The 26164-nt window shown below is 41.4% G+C and overlaps 1 protein-coding gene across 5 annotated transcripts in view; it reads left to right on the top strand.

Annotated features, from left to right (window-relative positions):
* The window catches only part of HECW2 (HECT, C2 and WW domain containing E3 ubiquitin protein ligase 2), a 396920-nt gene that overhangs the window by 89927 nt on the left and 280829 nt on the right, over nucleotides 1-26164 (top strand). Inside the window, exon 3 of one of the 5 annotated variants that reach the window (XM_055120480.1) lies at nucleotides 17017-17073. The exons of the other annotated variants lie outside the window; for them this stretch is intronic. The gene's annotated coding sequence lies outside the window, so the exon portion shown is untranslated. The remainder of the gene's footprint in view (nucleotides 1-17016; nucleotides 17074-26164) is intronic. 5 annotated transcript variants of the gene reach the window in all.

Here is a 26164-nt window from a genome sequence, read left to right as displayed (position 1 = left end):
TGTCTAGCTGGAGGATTCTTTTTGGTGAATCCCCCACTATCATCTTCCAGCATGACATACATCTTTATTATATGAATTTCATTGTTTCAAATAAGTTCTTTGTCAGATATTTGTGCCTTGGGTATAAGGACCCGTTCCCCCCTCCCCTTTTTTGGAATTCATTCTATACCTGGTCAACTTCTATTCATCCATAAGAATGAACTTGACTGAAGTCTGAGTTATAATTAAAACCAAGGTGGGCATAATGGTGTGTGAAATTAGGAATACCCTCTCACTTTCCATCTTACTTACATGGATGTTTCCTCTCTTTGCATGTGACAAATTTGAGCTTGTAGTCTAGTGCTGCTACATAACCATTCAACACTCAATAAATGTTTATAAAGGAAGTGAGTTACAGTAATTTACAGCCGTCAACATTTAGGATCTAAAATTGACTACTGTATTTAAGCAACTTGAAATATTCTTCTACTCTCTCAAAGTATGGCCATTTGGGCCTTCTGATAATCAAGAGAAATACGTTATTTAAAAAAGAGAGCTAGAGATGGATAATACCTAATATACTGACATCCCTGATTTACAATTTGAAAGACAATTGGGTTGAAAATTCAGATATGCAAAGAACTCAATGGTTAAAAAGTATTTCTATGGATGGTAAAAATATAACCTGAATTTCTTCTTATTTTATTATCTAATTGCAATTTTATTAAAACATTCAGGCAATTTTTTTCTCAAATATCCTGAGTATGCTTATTTCAATAAATTATTCCTGTCTTTGTTTCCTGCTGTGTAGCTGTAAGTAGTTTTGTAAGTAGCCTTTTATTTTTTTGTCCAGATCTTTGTTAAAGTTATCTCTGTTTTTTAACACACAATCTTGTAAATTATTGTTATTTTTTCATTAAAATAATCTGATTAATTTTTATGAATTTTTGTTGATGTTGTTGTTTAGGTCAGTTTCTCTGGCAACTTCAAAGGTGTGTAAGATAAGACCGAAGGTGGCCAGGATAAATAATCCATGGAAGTTTGTCACAACTGGTGGTGGGGGAAGGGTAGTTAGGTTAGAGAAGGGACCACTGTGACAGAGATAGTTGGAAATGATCACTCTGGACAAGAGCTGAGTGCTGAAAATAGGTAAAGGGAGAAACATGATAACCTCCTAGTACCTGTATTGAAAACCATAATGCCCAGGGTCTGGAGCAATAGCACAGCGGGCAGGGTGTTTGCCTTGCACGCAGCCGACCCGGCTTCGATTCCCAGCATCCCATATGGCCCCCTGAGCACTGCCAGGGGTGATTCCTGAGTGAAGAGCTAGGAGTGACCCCTGTGCATCGCTGGGTGTGACCCAAAAAGCAAAAAAAAAAAAAAAAAAAAAAAAGGAAAGAAAACCATAATGCCCAAATTGAAAGAGAGAGAGTGTGCACGTAAAAGAGAGAGAAAGAAGAAAAGTCCTGCCATAGAGGCAGGCTGGGGGGGAGAGGGATGGAAGGGAAACTGGGAACATTGGAAACTGGATAGTGGGAAATGTACACTGGTGAAAGGATGAGTGATGGAACATTGTGTGGGAAATGAACTCTGGTGAAGGGAAGGGTGATGGGACATTGTATGACTGAAAGCCAGTCATGAACAGCTTTGTAACTGTGTATCTCATGTTGACTCAGTTAAAAAAAAAAGATGAGGCAACACTGCTACTGAGGTAATCTCTTTTGAGAGCACTGTATTTTCATTGAACTTTTCTTTAAAATTTCAGCAAAGAAAACACCTTGGCAGTAACATTGGCACCCTTAAATTCATTCCTTAAAGAGAAAAATGTGGTTTGTCTTGTGACTTTGGATTGAGGACAGATTAGCAGGAGAGTGAAAGAATTTCAGATAATCTGATCACTAGCAGATGGGGCACTTCTGACATCTATGTGTGTTTCTCACCTGGGTACTGGATGGCTCTCTGTGATTCCCCAGGAAATTTCAGGTGGCTACAGGTAAAACTCACATAAATGGGGAACCTTGATTATAAGACTAAGAGGTCAACTGTTTGCAGGGACATAGAAGGAAACAAGTTTGAAAGGCAGCCACAGTTGGACAAAGGTTGAGAAACATTGATCTGTATAGTTATTTTTCCGACTTGTCTTCTTTCCTTGCTGCTTTGTAGATTTGACCACTCCATGTGGCACTTGCTCTTTCTTGTAGTTTGTGGGAGCAGCTTTAATTTTATTGAGGGACAAAAAAGTTGTTAGATTTCTGTCAAATGATTGTACATCATGAGAGTCCATAGTCTGGGAAGATGGTGCACTTAATGTTTTGGGCTACTCCTGGCTCTGTACTCAGGAATTGCTCTGTACTCAGGAATTGGTGCTTGGGGGGCCATATGGGATGCCGGGGATCGAACCCAGGTCAGCCAAAATGCTTAATAGTATTCCACTGGGTGGACATACCACTTATGGTAAACATTTATTATTTGTGGATGCTTGAATTACTTCCTCCTGTTTTTTATTTTTTTCTTTTTGAGTCACACCCAGTGATGCTCAGGGGTTACCCTTGGCTCGGCACTCAGGAATTACTTCTTGAGGTGCTTAGGGAGCCATATGGGATGTCGGGAATCGAACCCAGTTTGGCCACACGCAAGGCAAATGCCCTACTGTTGTACTATCCCTCCAGCCCCCTACTTCCTACTTTTTGACTTTTAAACAATGACATTGTGATTTTCATGTACAAGTTTTTAGGTGAAAATTTGTTTTCATTTCTCTTGAGTAGATCTTTAGATGTGACATATCTGGATCACATTTTATCACATTTTATTGTAAATATATACTTAATTTTTAAGAAAAATACCCATTTTTGAAAGTTGCTGCCACATCCTGCATCCTTGTTAGCAACACATGAATAAATACAGTAGAATAGATATGTGTTTGGTTTTTCTTTGGTGGGGGAGAGAGACCTGGCAGTGGTTTGGCCTTCCTTCTTTCTGCTCAGGGATCACTCTTGGCTATGTTAGGGGATCATAAGTCGTACATAGAATCAAACCTGGGTTGGTGTATGTAAGTCAATCTCCTTACCTGTTGTACGATCTCTCTGCCCCTGATTTCTGGTTTTTGTTTTTATCTTTTTAGGCCTCAGGACTACTCCCTGCCATGCCAGGGGGCTATACAGTTCCAGAGATCAAACAAACCCCAGCTGCATGCATGCTAGACATGCACTCCAACTGTTTGAATTGTTATTTTTTGGGGGGGGGAGGTGGCCCTGGAATATGTTCTGCAGTGCTTGGAAGGCGTTTTCTGAGTCAAAAGAGAGCGAATTTGGGAATGAATTTAGTTTGTGGGCATGTGTATCTTCTATCATTGTCAGGCAACAGATGGGAGAGTGTGGTCACTTTTCATGAGAAAGATGAAACAGGAAAAAAGAGGAAGTAAATTGGAGGGAAGGGAGGGGGTCAGCCTCATCTTCCATCTTTTGAACAACCACTATTTTAATTTTATTGTTGTCATTGTTGGCTCAAGAGTAGTGAAGTGAAATATTTTTCCAGGAGGGCCTAACTCAGAAGTTAAATGGCGTGTTGCACACAATTAAGCGTCCCTCCCTCCCTCCCTCCCTCCCTCCCTCCCTCCCTCCCTCCCTCCCTCCCTCCCTTCCTCCTCCTCCTCCCCCTCCTCCTCCTCCTCCCCCTCCTCCTCCTCCCCCTCCTCCTCCTCCTCCTCCTCCTCCTCCTCCTCCTCCTCCTCCTCCTCCTCCTCCTCCTCGCTGAGTGTGGGGATAGTGGGCAGTTGACATACTTCGCCGTGGTTGTGATGGACAGTGGGATGGATGCTGTGTGTTACAGGAGGAGGTGTTTCCAAGTGCAGCCAGACAGTGTTAGCCTTGCAATGTACCTGCCACTTACTGCTTCAAGTCCCCTGGCTCTTTTAGCGGTCAGTGACCCCATTCCCCTTGGTTACCTAGATCTTCCAGCTTTGAAATTTTTCTGTGTGTATGAACTTCAAATACAGTAATGAAGTTAAGATAACATTCAATAAACATAATAGGGACAGTACATTCTTGCTCTTTTCCTTTTGCTGTTCTGTCTCTTCAGTGCTTCTTTGGTAAGATTTCTCAGTTAATAATATCCATTTCCCAAGTCTGGGGGCCAAGTGGCTAGGCCACCCTACCCTGTGATTTATCATGATAGCAGTTTCAACAGTTGAGGAGTTAGCGTTGGAGATAAGCTTTGTGGGCTGCTCCTTCACAAGCCTAGGACTGTTTTCCTTTGGTGTATCTTTATGTAATGGAAGAATTTGGATCAAGTTTGTTGACCTCATGGGACTTTGATTACTGTGGGACTCCATGACCTGGATACTTTGGAACTTTCTCCTGGTCTCTCATTGATTCATGGTGAATTTAGCACTGTGTCTCTATTACAGCAATGAGTTATAGCAGTCTTTGAGAAGGCACTGCTTTGATCACCTTAGAAGAGCAGTGCTTTGTTATGCAAAGTTAAAGCTTCCTTATGAAAATGTGGTTATATTCCCTTTTTGAGTTTTTGAAAAGTCTTCCCAAAGTTTTTGATTAAGCGAAAAGACAGAGCACCATTAAAAAATATTCTCAGTATACTTTTGTATGAGTCTCCTAAGTTAGTTTCATACTGTTTTCTGATTTACATAGTAAGATAATAACAGGGCCTCATTGCTTCTGTAAGTTCTATGTTTCTTGAAGTCATTTCCCCACATAAGTTTTTTTTTTCTTTTTGGGTCACACTCAGCAATGCACAGGGGTCACTCCTGGCTCTGCACCCAGGAATTAACCCTGGTGGTGCTCAGGGAACCATATGGGAAGCTGGGAATCGAACCTGGGTTGGCCGTGTGCAAGGCAAGCCCCCTACCCACTGTGCTATCACTTCAGCCCCCATATAAGTTCTTTTTTAAAGAAAAAAACCTTAAATAAGATCGCACAAATGAGAATTTTAACTTTATTATTCCCAAATTATCATTGCCAGTGTGTAATTTTTAGTATAATGTAATCTGTGTAGGTCATATTATAACCTTTGCTTTTTACTTTACTTCTGTATAGACACAGTTTGTGTGTGTGAATGTGTGTGTGTGTGTGTGTGTGTGTGTGTGTGTGTGTGTGTGTGTGTGTGTGATTGTGCCAGAACCTATGGCGCATTCCTGGTGGCAGGGTGAGCTTAGGGCCAGCAAAGTGCTGCACCTGGGCCACACCAGGCAGTCTACTCAGCCATCCCTGCTGGGGCCATGCTGATGAATTGAATTCAGGCTTTGTGCATGCAAGATGAACTTTTCATTCCTTCACATTATTAGCCCATCCCTGATGTATGCTTTTTTGGTGACTATGTTTTATTCTGTTCTTCACTGGATTTTTCAACTCTTTATTAGATGCTTACTATGTGTAGGTACTGAATTTTGTGCTGTACCTAGGTATCATTTCATTTTATTTCATACTGTCCTACACAAAAGTAATGCTCTTTCCCATTTAAAAGTCATGATTATTGTAGAAAAGTAGGATAACCTTGAAAGGTAAAAGGAAAAACACTCATTAGCAATCCAGTCATTTAGAGATGTTATTTTTGTTCATTTTGTGGGGAGCGTTCTGCTGAGTGAGCTTACAGAGCCTGGAGGCCACTCCTGTGATACTCGGCCTCCTGGGCTGAGGGGTTTGATGCTCACACAGGCCCTGCAGTGCAGCTCAGACCCAGCAGAGCCTGTGCCCAGTGAAGCTCCTGTTAGATGGCCAACTAGTGTTGGGATTGAACTTGGGGCCCTTGCGCATGCAAGGCATGTGCTCCAAAATTTTGAACTATTTCCCCAAATCCTACAGATCATATTTTTGAGAACTTAATTATTTTCCTTTATAGCACAGAGGGTAGGGCATTTGTCTTGCATGCGGCCGACCCAGCTTCGATTCCTCTGTCCCTCTTGGAGAGCCCGGCAAGCTACTGAGAGTATCCCGCCTGCACAGCAACGCCTGGCAAGCTACCCGTGGTGTATTTGATATGCCAAAAAAGTAACAACAAGTCTCACAATGGAGACGTTACTGGTGCCCGCTCAAGCAAATCGGTGAACAATGGGATGACAGTGCTACAGACAGTGCATTCTTAGGTTTAGTGTGTGTGTGTGTGGGGGGGGGGGAGCTGCTCCCTAGGAGGTGCTCAGAAGGTGTGGAGACCCTACCATTGTTTTGGTGTGAGGCCCAAGGATGCAAATTCTGCTCAGGTCCCTCAGTGCCAGGGACTTCCCAGACCACCCAGTGGTGATGGGGTCTGCAGGGATACACCGGTAGTGCTCAGAGGCCTCTAAGGCTATACCCTACAATGATTTGGGTGCTATGTGGTACTTGGAATCAAACCTGGCCAAGCGCATGCTAAATGCATGATCTCTAGCCCCGGTACTATCTCTTGACCCCAGACACAGGGGCTTTATGTGGCATATGTATGTGCGTTCTCTGTGATAATATTATGATTTTTTTCATATGTTGTTCTTAAGTGTGCTTTTTATTATTAAAAAATGCATATGATGTATAATGAACATTTCTTTGCACCATTATATATTCCTCTATAGCATCATTTAAATAATGTCTCCTGCTTAATGTGAAGAGGCAAAGCTCATTGTGATTCACTTAATCAGTTTAGAAATTAAAAGGAGAAACAGCCAGTTTTGGATCTATGCTTTGAGACCTTTAATCTCATCATGAATTCATTTAATAGAAAAATTTGCATGTGGATGAACATATTTGTCAGGATTATGATCTGACATGCTTTTACTGGTTTTATTCTAAGACAGAAATTGGCTATTTCATTGTTTGGGATGTCAGAAAGACTTTGATCCTATTTCTTATAATATGTCCTTGAAAAATGGGATCTTAAGAGACTCCCTGGAGACTAAGGAAAGTGACTTACATACCTATGAATCTGTTGCTCAACATAGTCATGATAGTTTTATTAACTATTTCTTAATCTTAGAGTATGTGTTACCAGTTTCTCATTTAAAAATTGAAGAGATTGGAGAGATGTTACAGGGGTTAAAGCACGTTCCTTGTATGTGGCCAACCCTGGTTGATCCCTCCGACCATACGGTCCCTGAGCACTGCCAGGTGCAGCCCTGCAGGCCCTGAACACTTCCGGGTGTGGCCCTAGAGGCCCTGAGCATACCCGAGTGAACCAGATAGTCCCCGGCACTGCAGGCTCTGAGCAGCTTTGCTTCCCTGGCCACACAAACTGAGCTACAGGCTTGAGAATCATGGGGATGCCCCCCACCCTCCACCCCAGATGTCCTGAGCACTGTCCCAAGAGGAAATATAGTCATGAGATTTCAAAATATAGGAAAAGGAGGGGGTTGTAGTGATATTATAGCAAGTAGGGTGTTTGCCTTGTACATGTCTGACTTGGGTTTGATCCCTGGAATCCAGCAAGGTCCCCTGAGCACCACCAGGAGAAATTTCTCAGTGCAGAGTCAGGAGTAACCTCTGAGTATAGCTGGTAGTGGCCTGAAGAACCCATAGATGGAGATATCTGTCTGTCTGTCTATCTGTCTATCTATCTATCTATCTATTTATCTATCTATCTATCTATCTATCTATCTATCTATCTATCTATCTATCTATGGAGATATCTGTCTGTCTGTCTATCTGTCTATCTATCTATCTATCTATCTAAGTTTCAGAAATCATCTTAATCTTTGAAACTATTCCATTTATTAATGTGTACTTCTGGGACTATATCTTAGATATCCTTAAACTAAAACTTGTTAAACTAAGACTTCCTGGCTAGCTACTTTAAGAATACAAGTGATTTGAAGGGCCTAAGGACTCCTGTTAATGGCTTTTGCATCTTGCTTTTTTTTTTTTTTTGTGGGGGGGGGGCGGTCACATCCGTCAATGCTCAGGGGTTACCCCTGGCTCTGCACTCAAGAATTGCTCCTGATGGTGCTTGGGAGACCACCAGGGATGCTGGGGATCAAACCTGTGTTGGCTTTGTACAAGGCAAATGCCCTACCTGCTGTGCTATCGCTCTGGCCCAATCTTGTGTATTTTATGTATATGTTATGTATCCTGGAGAATATCGCCTAGTAAATGCATTGATTTAATATAATTGCTGTCTTATGTGGAATTTTATCTTATATGAACTCATCTGAATCATATTTATAATCAGTGCTACAGTTTTGAGATAATTAATTCATTATAATATTAGAATTTCACTTCTGAAGACCATTTATGTGAAAGTCAGATGATCTGCTAGGATGTTGCTGGGGATGGGAGCAATTTAAAGCTGACTTCTAGAGACCTCTTCCACTGCTGCGATACCTGCATAGGCCAGTGTGTTTCTTAGGGCGAATGGTGCAGATGCCTTTAGCCAGTTTCACCATTAATGTATTGGAACATTGGTTAAGTCCGGCCTTGATAGGGTTAATGTTTTCCTGAAAAATAAAGGAGACCTTTCTTCCTCAGCTTAGCTTGAGCATTAACACCCAGAGATTTGTACTGTCTTGATAATTACCCCATACCACTTTGGCAATAATAACAAATTTTTTAAAAACCTCTGCCTGAGGATTTAATGTGAGTCTTACTTTCCTAAGAAGGACATGAGTAGAGGTTATTTAAGAGGCCGCTTAAATTCATCTGATCTTGGAATCACGTGCAACAAGGCTGGACTGAGCTTTTTCTATTTTCGTTTGATAGTTCCCCGGGATGCTGGGTCTCCCTCTCTGCTACCAGGTGAAAATATTATTCCATTCATTAAGCCTCCAGAAATAGACCAGAGAACGCAGTAACAATGAAATGTGCTTCATGCTCCGTTTCTCTATTCTTCCCATTTCCAGGGGAAGGTTGCCGCCCATAGGCTGGGTCCCCAGAGGCTGCTTGCTCCTGCTGCTTGTTTTATTTTTCTGTTAGAGACACTCGTGTGTGTTGTTTGGCAGAGTGTGTGTGTGGGTGAAGGTTTTCTACGTCTGAGTTTTCTCTGAGCCCAGGGGATTGCACCTGTGGTAGATCCTAGTGTGAAGCTTGGCCACCTTTACCCGGCTCTGACATAATGAGCAGCTCTGTCTGGCTGGAAATTCCCAAGGGCCCAGTGGCCCCCTGTTAGAGTTTGCCAGCAGCTCAGCCGGGAGCTTCAGCTTGTGATTTGAGAATGTCTAAAATGTGATTCTGAGTGAGACCTAGTGATGTGCCTTCAAGAGCATTTTCCCACTTTCTCCTACAAGAATTCTCTTGCTCTTCTATGTTCTTTGTTTCTTCCTTCCTACCCTTTCCTTCAAGTCTTCTTTGCTTCCTTTTTTATTTCCTCCTTTTCTTCTGTACCTTACTTCCTTCTGTTCTGCAAGGTGACAGAGGGCTTCAGGAACTGAAGTCTGGGCTGGATGCTATTCCCCTCCACTCCCACCCCTGCCGTCTCCCCCAGTAATTCCTGATAGGAACCAGGGTGATAGAATCTGGTGCTACAACACCTTCATGTCATCGCATTCTATGAAATTCTCAAGAATCTGGTACAATTTCTGTGTGGTATGACTGGGGAACTTACCATACATGGTATTGATAAGAGATTTCTCTTCCTTTATTTTGAGGATTATTAATTTTTGTTAATTTTTACTTTTATGCTTTTTACTTTCTTATTTATTTCTATATCCCTGTGTCTTTTGACACTTTCTTCTTTTACAAGAAGAAACCATGTCTTCTTGTAAAAGAAGAAACATGGTTTCTTCTTGTAAAACTCATTAAAATTTTTTTTGCCTTTTTTTTTTAATGAATCACAGTGAGATAGTTACAGACTTAGAAACTTTTCGTGATTATGTTTCAGTCATAAATGATCAAGTACCCATCCCTCCACCCGTGCCCATTCTCCACCACCAACGTTCCCAGTATCCCTCCCGCCACCCTCCCCCCTCTGTGGCAGGTACATTCCCTTTTACTCTCTCTCTCCTTTTGGGTGTTATGGTTTGCAATATGGGTACTAAGTAGCCATCATGTTCATTCCATAGTCTACTTTCAGCACAGATCTCCCATCCTGAGCGAGCCTTCCAAGCATCGTTTACCTGGTGGTCCCTTCTCAATCTCATCTGCTTTTTCCCCTAGCATGTGAGGCCAGCTTCCAAGCCATGGAGTGATCCTTCTGTCCCTTATCTCTATTATCCTTTGGTGTGGTCTCCCATTATGTTACTTTATATTCCACAAATGAATGCAGTCATTCTATGTCTCTCTCTCTCTCTTTCTCTCTCTGACTCATTTTATTTAGCATGATACTCTCCATGTTGATCCACTTACATTAGAAAAAAGATTCATCTTTTCTAACAGCTGCATAGCATTCCATTGTTTAGATGTACCAAAGTTCTTTAACCAGTCATCTGTTCTCAGGCACTCGGGTTTTTTCCAGATTCTGGCTATTGTGAATAGTGTTGCAGTAAACATACAAGTGCAGATGTCTTTTCTACTGTACTTATTTGCATCTCTGGGATATATTCCCAGAGTGGTATTTCTGGGTCAAATGGGAGCTCAATTTCTAATTTTTTGTGAAATGTCCCTATTGTTTTCCAAAAGGGCTGAACCAGTTGGCATTCCCACCAGCAGTGAAGGAGAGCCCCCTTTTCCCCACATCCATAACATCGGTTGCTTTTGTTCTTTTGGATGTGTGCCAGACTCTGTGATGTGAGGTGGTATCTCATAGTTGTTTTGATCTGCATCTCCCTGATGACTAGTGATGAAGAGCATTTTTTTCATGTGCCTTTTGGCCATTTGGATTTCTTCTTTGAGAAAGTTTCTGTTCATTTCATCACCCCATTTTCTGATAGGATTGGATGTTTTTTCCCTGTAGAGTTCAACCAGTGCCTTATATATCCTTGATATCAGACCCTTATCAGATTGGTATTAGGTGAATATCCTTTCCCTTTCTTTAGACTGTCTTTGTATTCTGGTCACTGTTTCTTTTTATTTATTTATTTATTTAATTTTCATATATATATTTTAACTTTTCATTAGTGAATCACCGTGGGGTACAGTTACAGACTTACAAATATCCATGCTTGCATTTCAGTCATACGATGACCGAGTACCCATCCCTCCACCAGTGCCCATTCTCCACCACCAATGATCCCCGTATTTACCACCCCCCACCCCCCCCGCACCGCCCCCGCTCTGTGGCAGGGCATTTCCTTTTGTTCTCTCACTCATTTTGGGTGTTGTGGTTTGCAATAGAGGTATTGAGTGGCCCTCCTGTTCGGTCTATGGTCTACTTTTGGCATGCATGTCCCATCCCAAGCGGGTCCTCCAAACACCCTTTAGTTGGTGTTCCCTTCTCTATCTAAGCTGCCTTTTCCCCCAGCATGTGAGGCCAGCTTCTAAGCCATAGAACAAAACTCTTGGTACTTGTATCTTGTATTCTTGGGTGTTAGTCTGCCATTCTCTTGCTTTATATTCCACAGATGAGTGCAATCTTTCTATGTCTGTCCCTCTCCGACTCATTTCACTTACCATGAGAGTCCCACTTGCTTGGTGTTTCCATTTGCTTGGTCAGTGGCATTTCATCTTTGAAGATATCTTTAGCTTCATTGTCGTGGAGGGTTTTGCTGACTTTTACGCAAGTGTGCCTTATGGATTCTGGTCTGATGTTGAGGTCTTTAATCCATTTTCATCTGACTTGTGTGCATGGTGTTAGGTAGAGGTCTGAGCCCATTTTTTTTTTTTTTTGCATGTAGCCGTCCAGTTTTGCCAGCACCATTTGTTAAAGAGGCTTTCCTTGATCCACTTTATATTTCTTGCTCCCTTATAAAAGATTAGATGATCATATGTTTGAGGGTGTGTGCAAGGATATTCAGCCCTGTCCATTGGTCTGCAGCTCTGCCTTTGTTCCAATACCATGCTGTTTTAATTTGTACCACTTTGTAGTAGAGTTTGAGGTTGGAGAAGGTGATACTTCCCATCTTCTTTTTCCCAAAAATTGCTTTAGCTATTCGTGGGAGTTTGTTGTTCTATATGAATTTCAGGAGTGTTTGATCCATTTCTTTGAAGAATTTCATGGGTATCCTTATAGAGATCACATTGAATTTGTATAATGCTTTTGGGGAGTATTGCCATTTTGACAATGTTAATTCTCCCAGTCCATGAGCAGGAGATGTGTTTCCATTCCCTTTCGCCTTCTTTTATTTCTTGAAGTAGTGTTTCTTTGTAGATCTTTTTCTTTGTAGGTCTTTTACCTCCTTAGTTAAGCTGATTTGAAGGTATTTGATTTTCTGAGGCATGATAGTCAACAGGATTGCCTTTTTTATATCATTTTGTTCTCTCTCATTACCTGCATATAGGAAAGCCATGGACTTTTGGGTATTGATTTTATAGCCTGCGATTTTATTATACAAGCCTATTGTTTCTAGGAGCTTCTTGGTAGAAGCTTTAGGGTTCTCTAAATATAGTGTCATCATTTTTAATTTTTAAAAGTAAATTTTTTTTAAAGCATTGACTTGGGTGTGATAAATTCCCTTTCTTATTTTCCTTAATATTATCCTTTGGGCCAGTTTCTCTTTACCTTCTTTCCCAGGCACAACTTCCTCCATTTCCTCATTTTGATCTTCTGTTCTAGACCTGATCTTTTTCTCTTCCCAATTTCAACTTGGTTGAGGTCCCAACTCATTTTCTCTATGCCACCCTTTTGTGGACATTTTTACCTTGATCGTGTACAGTTGTGTCACACCTAACACAGCCCCGCAGGACTCATCTTAAATTTTCTCTTCTCCAGCTGCTCCTTGTCTTGTGATCTTATGCTTCAGATCTCCCTGCTCTTAGAAATCTACCAGATCCCTTGTAAAAATCTGTTGGCCCTTCCTTATTAATAACCTTTTACTCTGTTCTTCTGCCCCGCCCTCCTGTCCTCATGCTGGTTCTAGTCAGACCTGCATCACTTTTGATTAGAACCTGTAATAGGCTCTAACATCATTGGCCTTGTCACACACCTAAAATATAATCAGAGGACAGCTCACCACATCGGATATATTACATTTGTATATGTGTGAATCCCTCAATCACCTTCACAGTTTTCAAGATTAAACTGCAGGCAAGAAAAGCAAAATTAGACAAATGGCATTATATCAAACTTAAAAGCTTCTGTGTATGTAGCACTCCCGACAAGAACTGAGTGTTAAAAGTAGGTAAAGGGATCTGCATGATAACCTTTCAGTATCTGTGTTGCAAATCATAATGCCCAGAAGAAGGGATGGAGCAAGGGAGGCGGAGAGAGAGAGAGAGAGAGAGAGAGAGAGAGAGAGAGAGAGAGAGAGAGAGAGAGAGAGAGAGAGAGAGAGAGAGAGAGAGAGAGAGAAGAGAGAGAGAGAGAGAGAGAGAGAGAGCTGCCACAGAGGCGAATGGTGGGGTGGGGGTGGGAGTTGGAGGGAAACTGGGGAAACTGGGGACATTAGTAGTGGGAAATGTGCACTGATGAAGGTATGGGTGTTGGAACATTACATGACTGAAACCCCAATCATGAACAACCTGGTAACTGTATATCTCACTGTGATTCAATTAAAAAAAATAGAAAAAAAAGAAAATAAACTATAAAGAAAAAATGAAAAAGAAAGAGAAGTATAGTAAGAGAATAACAAATGGCCACAGAAGAATTTCTCTACAGAATGAGGTTACCTGGGAGGTGGCATGGCTGGGAGGGTCCTGTGGCAGTGGTGGATGGAAGCAGGCCCTCTGCTGCTGGGTGTGGTGTTGTAACAGTGTATGCCTGAAAAGTATAACAGTGTTGAAAATCACAGTATCTTGATAAAATATTTTTAAGAGGAAAAAAACTATAAATTACTTTGTAATTTAGTGCTTTAATAGAATAAAGTTTGAAAAAATATACAATAAATTGACTTTCAGGGGGAAAAAAGCTTCTGTAGCAAAGGAAAAAACTTTTGTTGCCAACCATATATATGATGAGGTTACTATCCAGAATGTATAAAGAACTACAGTTCAGGCGCATATGCTGCTTGAGTCCATGTGCTGCTTGTGCCCACGTGGCCGAGCACATGTGTCGACCGAGCACATGTGTCGCCTGCATCTCCCCTCTTGAGATGTGTACTCTTATGCTTTCATACTTTTGTGTCTAAAGCTCGGTTATATGTAGGGGCTTCCTCCACCCTTGGAGAAACCCGCGTTCTCTCTTGAGCGCGTTATTTTCACTATTCTCTCCCACTTATCCCTTCCTCCTTCCGTCAGAAACCTCTGAATAAAATATATTTACTTCAAAAAATAAAAAAGAACTACAGTTCAGCAACAACAAAATCAACTCTGGACAACTGGACAAAGAATTTGAAAAGACATTTGACAGAGATTTTATACGAACATATGGTCAACAGACAAACATGCCAAGGTGCATCAGCCTTCACAGGGTAGTACAATTCAAAACCATAATAAATATCACCTCACACCCACTAGGGGAACCTTTTAACAAAAAGCAAGTGTGAAGTGGTGGAGAAATTGGAATTCTGGTGCATTGTTGTAGGAATGTAAAGTGATGCAGCTATTTTAGGAAAACAGTATGGAAGGCCTCAAAAAGTGAAAACAAAACCTTTTAAAAAATAGCTCTGCTCTGCAGGGGATGGAACAATAGTACAGTGGGTAGGGTATTTTTGCCTTGCACGCAGCCGTTCTGGGTTCAATTCCTAGCATCCCATATGGTCCCCTGAGCACCACCAGGAGTGATTCCTGAGTGCATGAGCCAGGAGTAACCCATGTGTATCACCGGGTGTGATAAAAAAAAAAAAAAGACAAGAAAAAAAAATAGCTCTGCAATATCAATTCTGCAATGGTATCCTGCACTACCAACTAATGAGTATATTTCCAAAAAATATATATACAGTATACTTTTCACCTTAGTCAACACTTAAAAATACTTGAATGTCTGTGGCTGTATACGTGGATAAAGAAAATGTGATGCATTTGTATGTAGAAATTTTGTTTAGCCTTTAAAAAAAAAAGCAACAAACCCTATCACTTCCTAGAACATGGTGAACCATGGTGTCGCAGTCTCAGTGTAGTCCATCAGTCACAAAAAGACATCTTTCGTTATTCTGCTTTCCTTAGGTATCTGTAATAGTCCAACTCTCTTTATTATTTTCCTTTGTGAATTAACATTTTGTTATTAAGGATTTCAAAAATAGAGTTTAGGAAATATGTTTGCAGTAGTGTTAAAATTTATGATATTGATGAAGCAAGTTGCCAACCACCACCAAAGTGGCCCCCCCCGCCCCAATCTATATGTCACCCCTGGTCTAGTCTCATTCACCCTCAGCACTCCCTCTACCGTTTGTAAATCAGTTTTGTAATCCAAGACCAAGGGTTTCCAGCTGTTAGGAGAAGGGAACAGAGTGGTGGTCGCCAGAGCCCAGGGATAGGGAGAAAAGGCAGTTGCTGTTCAATGAACATGGACTTCCGGTTTGGCACAGTGTACAGTTGTGTGCAACTCACCCATTGTTTTGCTTTCTGTGGGTTTCAGCTAACTGGTTCACCATGGGCTGAAAATATTCCAGACCATAAAATATTTAAGAACGAGAGAAAACACATAAATTTCATTACAGTTTACGATTATTCTAATTTATTACTGTTGCCAAACTTTCCTGTGCCTGCTTTCTAAATCATACTTACTCAGAGGCTTACTTGTGAAGGACTAAAGCACAGTACATGTGGGTCATGGGATTTTGGAATGTATCCCCTGAGGATAAGAGAGACCATTGTTCAAGTCCTAGGGATCTGTAGAGTTGTCACTACTCTACTGTACATCTAAAACTGACTGAGATGGGACATTGTATCTGATGCTGTTTTGATTGGGGCGGGTGCTCCTGGCTCTGTGCTCCATAATACATGAGATGGCACATGTGTCAGGATCACACCCTGGGCTCACAAAGGTTCGCTCCTGCCTGTTGCTCCCTCTCCCCAGCACTTAGGAGTTTCAGTAAAAAGCACAGGTGGTCTGCTTTAAAGTTAGACTAACAGCTGAGCAGAGCTGTTCTTGGAGGCTCATCATACATGCTGCAGCTGTCTGGGACCACTTCCTCCCCTAAGACCCAAATGTCCGTGCTCCTTCACCCCGAAGCACACTCACCTAACGCTGTAGAAGGACTGCAGGAACCAAGCACTGAGCACTTGGGGAGGAAGCTAAGGGTGTGGGGCTCTGGGCTATGGAGTGGGAGAAAGGAGCCTCTCTTCCTCAGCCTCACCTTCCTCTACCCGGGCAGGCGGGGGTGTGACTCACATGTCAGCTGTTTGGCCTGGAATCTTCTGCTTATGCGGTGTCTTCCTTTTGTGAGGTTGGACCAAATGGACTGCTGTTCTTGGCATCTGAGGTGACTGTCTCTGTCCTGTGGGGTGCACGGGGACTGAGGGATGCTGTCCGTGCTGCCAGTGGCATGGGCCTGGACCCCTGTCACTGTGCTCTGTGCCTCTTCTGAGCCAAGGAAGCCACTGTCCTGTGCGCAGGCGCTAGGCTGACTGCCCGCTTCTGTTCTGCCCGCCTGTGCTCCTGCTCCCGACCTGGTTCCACGGGGGCCTGGAGCTGCTGCGATGAAGGGAGCTCTACTCTGACGTCCAGAGAACTTCTCTTTCCTGCCTTTTTCGTGCTCCTCACAGTGCTCGAGACATGACTGTGGCATAGTCGCGTGCCAAACAAGGTGAATGTGGCATCTGGGGGTTTTGTTCTCAGACCTCCTGCTCTTGTAAAGACCCCTGGGGTTCTTTCATGCACTTTCAGTTGTGTTCTTTTTGCCTGGAGTTTAGCACATTCCAAAATATCATGCAGCAGTGTTTCCTAGTCTGATTGTGATCTACTTCTTACCTTGTGTTCTTCCTGTGACTGGTCTCCTTGTCTTATGCTGTGTCGTCCTACCCTTCTTTACATTATTTTTACCAGTGACCCCCTTATAAATTTCTAGGGTCCATGGAGACCCATATGCCCCCAGCTAAGAATACAGAACTTCCATTAATGTGATTGTCTTTGCTGTGGTGGTGCTTGGTGACTGTTTTCAGTCACCTCCTGGGCTACTCCCAGTGGTGTTTAGGCTAATTCTGACTCTGCCCTTAGGCATTACTCTTGGTGGTGCTGAGGCTGATCATATGGGATGCCAGAGATCGAACCCAGGTCAGTCCTGTGCACGTCTGGTGGTATTCATGATGATGATGATGATGATGATGATGATGATGATGATGATGATGATGATGTAATTCTGGGGCTTGAATGCCAAAGCCTGTACTCTGATTTCAGTCACATCCCCAGCTTAGAAGCTTGAGTATCCATCATTTTGATTAGTTTGGGTCACTAAGTTGCAGTATGTATAATTGTGGCATTCTTCAGCATTCACACTCGCCCACTAGATTTGAAATTGGACAAATAGAGCCTCCCATGAATCTTTCTGCGAGCATTTTCTGGTCTACATCTTTTATTTGTCTTATATGTGTGATTCTAAGGGCTCGATATGTATTAAAACACTTGAAGTACTTTAAAGTAAAACAGAAACAACATAACAACAAGAAACAATACCAATGTAACAATGTTATAGACATGGTGTTCTGAAGAGTGCCTAGGATCATCTATCTGTGCAGCTTCAGTTCATGCTCATATTGCAGCCAGAATAGCATCTTGTGCTTTGCACACACCCTGTGCTTTGTGCATACGAGAGGGAACCTTTTAACATCTCTCTGGTGTCAAACACTGAACTTAGCATACAGCACAACACCCCCAGCTACCATCTCCTCAAAACTTGTGGATTACTGGCACAATGGCTGTTGGGGAAGTACAGAGGTTCTAGATGCCATTAAAAATTGAAGATCTGATTGGTTTTCTTGCTGGAATCCCTGTGGTATTTTTATCTAGAAAGTATACAGTTTTGTTACTAAGAAAGAACTTGCTGAGCAGTAGCTGTACAATCATCATGCTCATTAGCCATGCTGTAGAGTCTATTAGATGCAAAAAGTTGGTCCTCTATGAAAGCTTTGGATGATTAATGATATTAATACTGACTAATTATATTGAGTTTTTTGTGGTACACTTTTAAAAATCATCATATAAAACACTTTACACTCTTATTTAATCCCCGAAAGCACTTCTTTGTAGTTGTCTTACGGCATAGGGGATGGGGATGGCATTTGGCTCCAGGGATCCAGCCCTGGACCTTGCACATGCAAGATATGTACCCTGACACTTGAGCCACGTCACCTGCCTATCAAAAAACGTGTTGAATGAACTACTGTTACTTCACTCAAGGTCAGTTGATGATGAAAAGAGTTATAGAATTTAGAAAAGAAGCCAAAAATAACACAATGGCATCTTTCTTTCTCTCTCTCTCTCTCTCTTCTCTCTCTTCCTTCCTTCCTTCCTTTCTTTCTTCCTTCCTTCCTTCCTTCCTTTCTTTCTTTTCTTTCTTTCTTTCTTTCTTTCTTTCTTTCTTTCTTTCTTTCTTTCTTTCTTTCTTTCTTTCTTTCTTTCTTTCTTTCTTTCTTTCTTTCTTTCTTTCTTTCTCCTTCTTGGAAAAAGAATTTTTGTAGCCATCAAGCAGTGGAAGGAATAAAGGGAAGGAAGAGGTTGACTAGAAGCAGCATTAGGACAGTGGTAGAGAAGGTCAGGCTGCTTTGTTGCTCTTGTTTGTTTGGTTTTCTTTTTTGGTCACTCCTGGCTGTGGTCAGGGCTTATTCCTGGTTCTGTGCTTAGGAACCACTCCTGGAGGAGCTTGGGAGGACCCTCGAGGATGCTGGAAATTGAAGCTGGGTTGGCTGTTTGCAAGGCAAGGGTCCTACACTTTATACTATCTCTCCACTTCTATCTTGGGTATTTTGGCAGTGGTGAAGATGGAGTTACTAAGTTCATTGAGAACATCGCTGTTACCAGAATGACAAGGTTTTTAAAAGTTGGCATTTGCATGTATTCTTTGGAAAAACAAACCAGATTATGAAGAACAAAAGATCTATTATCTTAGTTTTGCTTGAGGAAAAAAAATTGTTTTTAAGCTAAAATTAGTTTAGCTTAAAAAAATCTTCTAGTTAAGTATGTATTGATTTCAGAAGTGTAATTAGTATCATTCTGCTATTTTGTTTCCTAATAGGTAATTATGAAGGGGTTTATAACGAGAGCATTTTGTAATGGATTCTTGATTTGTATATCGGCTGCTTTGTGAGGCCGAGCATCTGGTTGAATGCTGAACTGGCATTAAATTTCAGAAATGTAACGGGCATCGATTTAGTATTTACTGAGTGGCAGGTATTGCGCATAAGTACTTCATATATGCTATTCCTTTTAATCCTTATGAAAAGCCCAGTAGTACAGGTATGTTACCATTAATTGATCAGTAAGAAAGTCAAGGTTCAGAGGGGTTAAGGGCTCTGTCTAGTGTCACACAGGTTAAAAACTAGAGGTGAGCTTCAAGCCAGGGATGCTTTTCTTCAAAGCATTATATTAGATTGCAATTAAACAATATCTCCGTAGTAAGAGTTTTTTTTTTTTTTTTTTTTTTTTTTTTTTTTTTTTTGCTTTTTGGGTCACACCCAGCGATGCTCAGGGGTTACTCCTGGCTTTGCACTCAGGAATTACTCCTGGCGGCGCTTGGGGGACCATATGGGATGCCGGGGATCGAACCCGGGTCGGCCGCGTGCAAAGCAAACGCCCTACCCGCTGTGCTATCGCTCCGGCCCTCCGTAGTAAGAGTTTTTGAGTTTGAAAACGTAGAATAAAATTATACTGATGGGGTCCTTTCTTTGTGTGAAGGAAGTGGAATAATTTTTATGATGCTGAAACTGAAAATCATCTGTGATGAGAAAAGGCTCTAGCCCTTCCTTCTGCTGAAATGGCTTTGCAGGACTTGTAAATTGCTAGAATTGTGTGAAAATCAAGATCTAGTGGGTATTTGATTATCACTTACATGATGTTAAGAGAATTTGGGCAGTTGATTTCCTTACAAGTACCTCATTTCCCCTGGTTTCAATTACCAGACATCTCTGTGAGAAGCAAAATGCTTTTCTTCATACCCTGGATCCACCACCACTAGATATAAAGTGGGCATCTTCCTCCTTACATCCTAGGGTCATCATGAGAATTCACTTTTATCCTTGTAGAGCACTAGCACACAGCTCACACTTTGCACATGTCAACTTTCAGAGAACACGGAGGACAAAGGGCTCCCGTGAGACCACAGAGTATGTGCCAGAGGTCATGCACTGAATAAAGTAAAGGTATAAGTGCTGGGAGAATGTCTCACGGGGCTGGAGTGATAGACTTTCATGTAGGAACCTTGGTTCCATACCTGGCACTCCATGGTCCTCCAGCACCATTGAGAGCATCACAGAGTACAAGACAAGAAGGGCCAGAGCAGTGCTGTTTGTGCCCTCTCCCCAAATAACAAAGAGACATGATGTACTGGGGCCATAGACATGGTACTTAAACCAATCACTTGCTCTAGGTTTAGGAACCGTTATGCAGCATATTTAATTTGCCAACAAATATATTTAAAAAGCCAACATAGTACATGAGGAAAAGAAGCAGCTGCTTGGTTGCCTATAAACAAGCTTAGAGACAGTACCCAAAGAAAATACTAAGGTGGAGAAACTCCACTAACAAAGCAGTTTTTGTTTTTTTATTTAATTTACTTAATATTTAATTTATGTAGTATATCTAATATATCAGCAATTCTGAGACTGAACCTCAGAATAAAGTAGTATTACCCCTGGTTCTTTCTGAGGGCTGAGCTTTATGTTCTAGATCGTTAGCTTGGGAAATGATGGTTAAATGAGACATGGGTGTGCCTGATTTTCCCTGTAACATGATCAGGTATATAGGAAAGAAAAAGAAAATGAGTTTATCTGCTCTTTTGTTTATAAAGGTAATATTTTCTCTGGTTTTAAGATAGTCATTCTTATAGAAAATCACAAAAGGATAATTAACCTAATATATACATAATTATGCATATAAAATATACATTTCAAGATATCTATATACATGCATCATACAGATATAAGCATATGTAATAACATTTATATAGCATACATTAAATATATAACACATATATTTAAAATACAAATTCTTAAGGTATATATTTTCAGAAATGATTGTACATATATTTGTGCTATATAAAATCTACATGTTATGTATATATGTATGTGGATGTTATTCGTTTCCTCTATATTTGAGAGGTTCAAGTCAAAGAAATCCTTTATATACTATCAGGAGATAGTACAGGAGGTAAGATGCTTATCTCCAAGGCTGCCAGACTGGGTTAGATCCCTGGCATCGCATGTGGTTTTCTGGTAGCACAGTGGTTGGGCATTCGCCTTTCACGTGGCCAACCCGTGTTCGATTCCTCCGCCCCTCTCGGAGAGCCCGGCAAGCTACTGAGCGTATGGAGCCCGCACGGCAGAGCCTGGCAAGCTACCTATGTGCATTGGATATGCCAAAAACAGTAACAATAAGTCTCTCAATGAGAGACGTTACTGGTGCCCGCTTGAACAAATCGATGAGCAACGGGATGACAGTAACAGTGATTTTTATTTTTTGGCTTTTGTGGTCTTATCTGGCAGTGCTCAGGGATCACTCCTAGCTCTCCACACAGGAATTATTCCTGGTGGTGCTCAGGGGACAATATGGGATGTCAGGAATTGAACCTGGGTCGACTACATGCAAGGCAAATGCTCTCCGCACTGTACTATCCCCCATATGGTTCGCTGAGCTCCCCAAATAAGCCCTGAGCACTGCAGTGTGTGGCCCAAAAGCCAAAAAGAAAAAAGGGAGGAAGAAAATACAGACCTTTTTTGTGTGTTACACAGGAAGACCTTTTGTGCATGCTGCAGTATGGTCGTCCTCCTTCAAATAGGTAAAGGAAAAGAATATACGGATGGTTTATATGTCGTTACCTGGGTATTCAGACTACTTTATTGGGCGGGGGCTCTAGATTTATGCCACACTGGGTGAGAGTCAGGGGTTATTAATGCGCTCAGGAGTGATCCCTGGTAGTGCTAGGGTTGGGGCCCTCAAATGTGAGGATTGAACCAGTGTTGGCTGCCAGCAAATCAAGCACCATATCTCCTGTGTTCTCTCTCTGTCCCTACTTTTGTCTTTAAATACCTGCATGAAGTGTTCAAGGTGGAACATTCATTTGTGGGGGTTGGAGATTGGGACCATGGGGTTCAGGGCTTACTCCTAGCTCTGTGCTCAGGGATCACTCCTGTGCTCAGCAGACCAGGGGCAGTGCTGGGAATTAAAGCTGGGCTAGCTACATGCAGGGCACACACTATAACCCCTGTGCTATCTCTGGGCCCAACAATTAGAAAATGTTTTAGATGACCTTCAGGGTTTACTCATTTTTAATTTTTGTATCAAGTCCTTTCCTGTTCCAATAGAGTTATTTTTGTGTATAATTTCATCTTAAAGGTTGTATTCTAAGCTTAGGGCATAAATGAAGGCGTGCCTGAAATGCATACACTAGAGTATGTATTTATATGTATTTATAAAAACAGTGGGGTCATTTATAGTTCTGTTCTGGGCTCTTAAAATTTAATACTAGTTTACACACTTCTTCCCAAAATGATCCAAAATAGAGAAAAAGAATTAAATTTTGTAAAAGATAACTCTTTGGGTCTGGGGAAGTAGCTCTAAGGTCTGGAGTACATGTTTTGTGTGCTGAATGTCTGGGTTTGATCTTAGCACTGCATGGTCCCCTAAGTAACTCTGGGAGCACCCCCAAAGCACCAAGCCAGAAGCTGACCCAGAGCACTACTGGATAACCTAGACCTTAAAAATAAAAACAAATCATGCTGTGATATGCAAGACTTATAGAAATAGGACCATAATAGTAAGTCTCCTAAAGTGATTTTTAGGATTGAGATATCTGGCAATGTGGTGGTTGCTAACAGAATTCTCCTGGACCCTGGAAATGCATACTTGCAGATCATTGTCAAAGGAGAGAGACAAAATGTAATCTTATTATAGATTTAAAGTACAAAACCACCTCAACTTTCAGGTAGAATTTGGATTGATTCAGATTATATGTGTTAAGTACGGTTCAGTGCCGGTTTTGCTGTTGAATAAAGGGATTTTGAAGACAGGGATTGAGAGGCTGTTGTCTGTGTGGCTGGGATGGAGACCGCCCATTCTCTGTACTCTATGGAAGGATGGGGTTCTAATCGTGGAGAGTGAGGGCGGCGTGCTCTGCACTCTGATTTCACTCCAGATTCTTACTCTTTTTCAATGTAGGTGCATGATTTATCAGAGTCCATGATTCCATTTAGTCAGAGTGGATTAGAATTGGAGAGAGGGTTATTAAATAGCTAATTAAGTTCAGATCACATTCCCGTGGACACCAATTAGTATGTTGGTGGCGTTAGATGTAAAGGAGGTCAGGGCACAGACACACACAAGAGCAAAAACCTGGTGAACAGGGAAGAGAGTGAGGACATCTGAGAGCTGAGGAGAGTAGACTCAGAAGACCCTAATGCTGCCAACATTGTCCTCGAATTTCTAGCTTCCAGAGCTATGAGAAAATAAGTTTCTGTTGTTTAAGCCAGCTGTGGTATATCCCTCAAAATAATGAAAGGTATAAGTTAACCTAGCAAACGGGGTTTTAGTTCAGAAGCTGTCTCATCAAAAGCCCCCTGCGTAGGCTTTAGTTTGCTGAATTTTGTGCTTCATAAACTTTTGTGCAAATTCTGTATGTTTTATTTATGTGCTTTTTTTTTAAAGAAAAAAATCTTCCTGAATTTCTAATGGCTGCTTGTCTGCTTTAAGAATCTGTCTATCCTCATGGAGAGTATTATGCTAAGTGAAATGAGTCAGAAAGAGAGGGACAGACAGACATAGAAGGACTGCACTCATTTGTGGCATATAGATTAATCACATGAGGCTGACACCCATGGACAGTAGAGACAAGGGCCAGGAGGATTGCCCCATAGCTGGAAGACTGCTTCATGAGTGGAGGGGAGAAGGCAGATGGAATAGAGAAGGAATCACTAAGAAAATAATGGCTGGAGGAACCAATTGGGATGGGAGATGCATGCTGAAAGTAGATAATGGACCAACTATGATGACAATGAGTAAAGGATACATTAGATATCACTAGAGATATTTGATTATCAGTTCTACCAGCCTCTCAGTGTCTGTGTTGCAAACTATAATTCCCCAAAGTAGAGAGAGAGTATGGAGAATATTGTCTGCCATAGAGGCAGGGGGAGGGTGGGAAAGGGGGGGTATACCCGGGATATAGGTGGTGGGGAATGTGCACTGGTTGAGGGATGGATGTTTGATCATTGTGAGATTGTAACCCAAACATGAAAGCTTGTAACTATCTCACAGTGATTCAGTAAAATAAAATTTAAAAAATATATATAAGCCTAAAAAAAAAGAGAGAGAGAGAAAGAATCTGTCTATCCTAAGGAAAAAAAAAAGAACCTGTCTATCAAGTTGAAGTGGCTTCAACTTGAGACCTAAAACTGAAGTGTCATAAGAATTAAATTTTTTCTTAAAGACATTGCTGCATAGGTCTTTCTAAACGCACATTAAAGTATCTGTAAAATAGGTGCCCGGGGAAAGGAAATGGCAGCATTTAAAACAGTATGTGAAAGTACTGGGCTCTTCTCCTGACTCTGCTTATGAATTTGTTTTCTCTTTTCATTTACTGAAAAATGAGAGAGGATTTTACGTTATCGGCTAGCCAATTTGTTCTAATTGGTCTGAACCCCTGTGATTCACTGTGCTTCTTTTCTCCTTTGCTCCATCTCACTGATAAGTTATTAGCACTTTTTGCAAAGCAGGGCTGACCGTGGGCTTCCTGTTGGTGGAGATAGTTTCCTGTTGGAATTTTGAAACTACCTAAGAGGTTCTTTCTGTGTGTTCAAATGGATATTTACAGAGTTGGCAAATGTGTAAATATTTTTGCGTCACCAAAATGAGTCATTTTTGTAAATTGTTTTTTAAATGTGCTGTATAGTAGCCAAGTTGCCTGAAATTGTTTAGAAGTTTTATTCTGTTAAGATGTTTGGTATATTTTTAGGTTGAGATTTACAAAAAATGGGGGGGCTTTTATTTTTGGATGTTAAATGACCTATTAAATCACATTGTAAATTTACCTGAATTCAGATTTATGAAAAAAAAAACACAAAAAACACTGTAATACTGCTATGTCTATGCTATGTCTACAGCTAGGTTTTTTTTTTTTTCCTTTTTGGGTCACACCCGGCGATGCACAGGGGTTACTCCTGGCTCATGCACTCAGAAATTATTCCTGGCGGTGCTCCGGGGACTATATGGGATGCTGGGAATCAAACCCAGTTGGCCGCATGCAAGGCAAATGCCCTACCTGCTGTGTACCTGCTGTGCTATTGTTCCAGCCCCAACAGCTAGGTATTTTTTTTTAAATTTTTTATTGAGTCACCATGTGGAAAGTTATAAAGTTTTCAGGTTTAAATCTCAGTTATACAATGCTCGAATACCCATCCCTTCACCAGTGCTCATATTCCACCACCAAGAATCCCAGTATAGCTCCACCCCGCCCCCTCACACCCCTAACCCCCCCACGCCCCTAACCCCCCCACTCTAAGCCCCCCCCCGCCTGTGTAACTAATAAATTTCACTTTACTTTCACTTTGATTGCATACAATATTTCAACAAAACTCACTATTATTGCTTGGAGAGTCTCTCCCCTAAAGTCAGACCTGCTGAAAAGGAAGCATTAGATAATTTGTTTTCCATTGCTGAGGATGAAGAGGTATGAGATCGAGTGACCACACTTAGCGGCCTCTCAGTTTTGGGTTTCTGTATTTTAGTATTTTAGTAACTAAGTCCAGAGAGATATCTGCCAGAAGTTGCATCGTTGCCAACTTGTACTTCTCAGTTACATTATATTCCACATATGAGTGCAATCTTTCTATGTCTGTCTCTTTCTTTCTGACTCATTTCACTCAACATGATACTTTCCATGTTGATCCATTTATATGCAAATTTCATGGCTTCATGTTTTCTGACAGCTACATAGTATTCCATTGTGTAGATGTACCAGTTTCTTTAACCAGTCATCTGTTTTCGGGCACTCTGGTTTTTTCCAGATTCTGGCTATTTTTAAAGCAATGAAATTAGCTCTCACTAGTCATGAGATCATATTTCATATTCTGTAATAGTCATCATATTTGCTGTCAAATGATATGAAAATACATACTATGAGACAAAAAGATGCCATTGCGATAATACAAAAGTTGCTTAT

This window comes from Sorex araneus, chromosome X, assembly GCF_027595985.1.
Source record: "Sorex araneus isolate mSorAra2 chromosome X, mSorAra2.pri, whole genome shotgun sequence".
NCBI classification, from domain to species: Eukaryota; Metazoa; Chordata; class Mammalia; order Eulipotyphla; family Soricidae; genus Sorex; species Sorex araneus.
The sequence above is the reverse complement of the archived record's forward strand: the minus strand, read 5'-3'. Positions and strand labels throughout refer to the sequence as shown.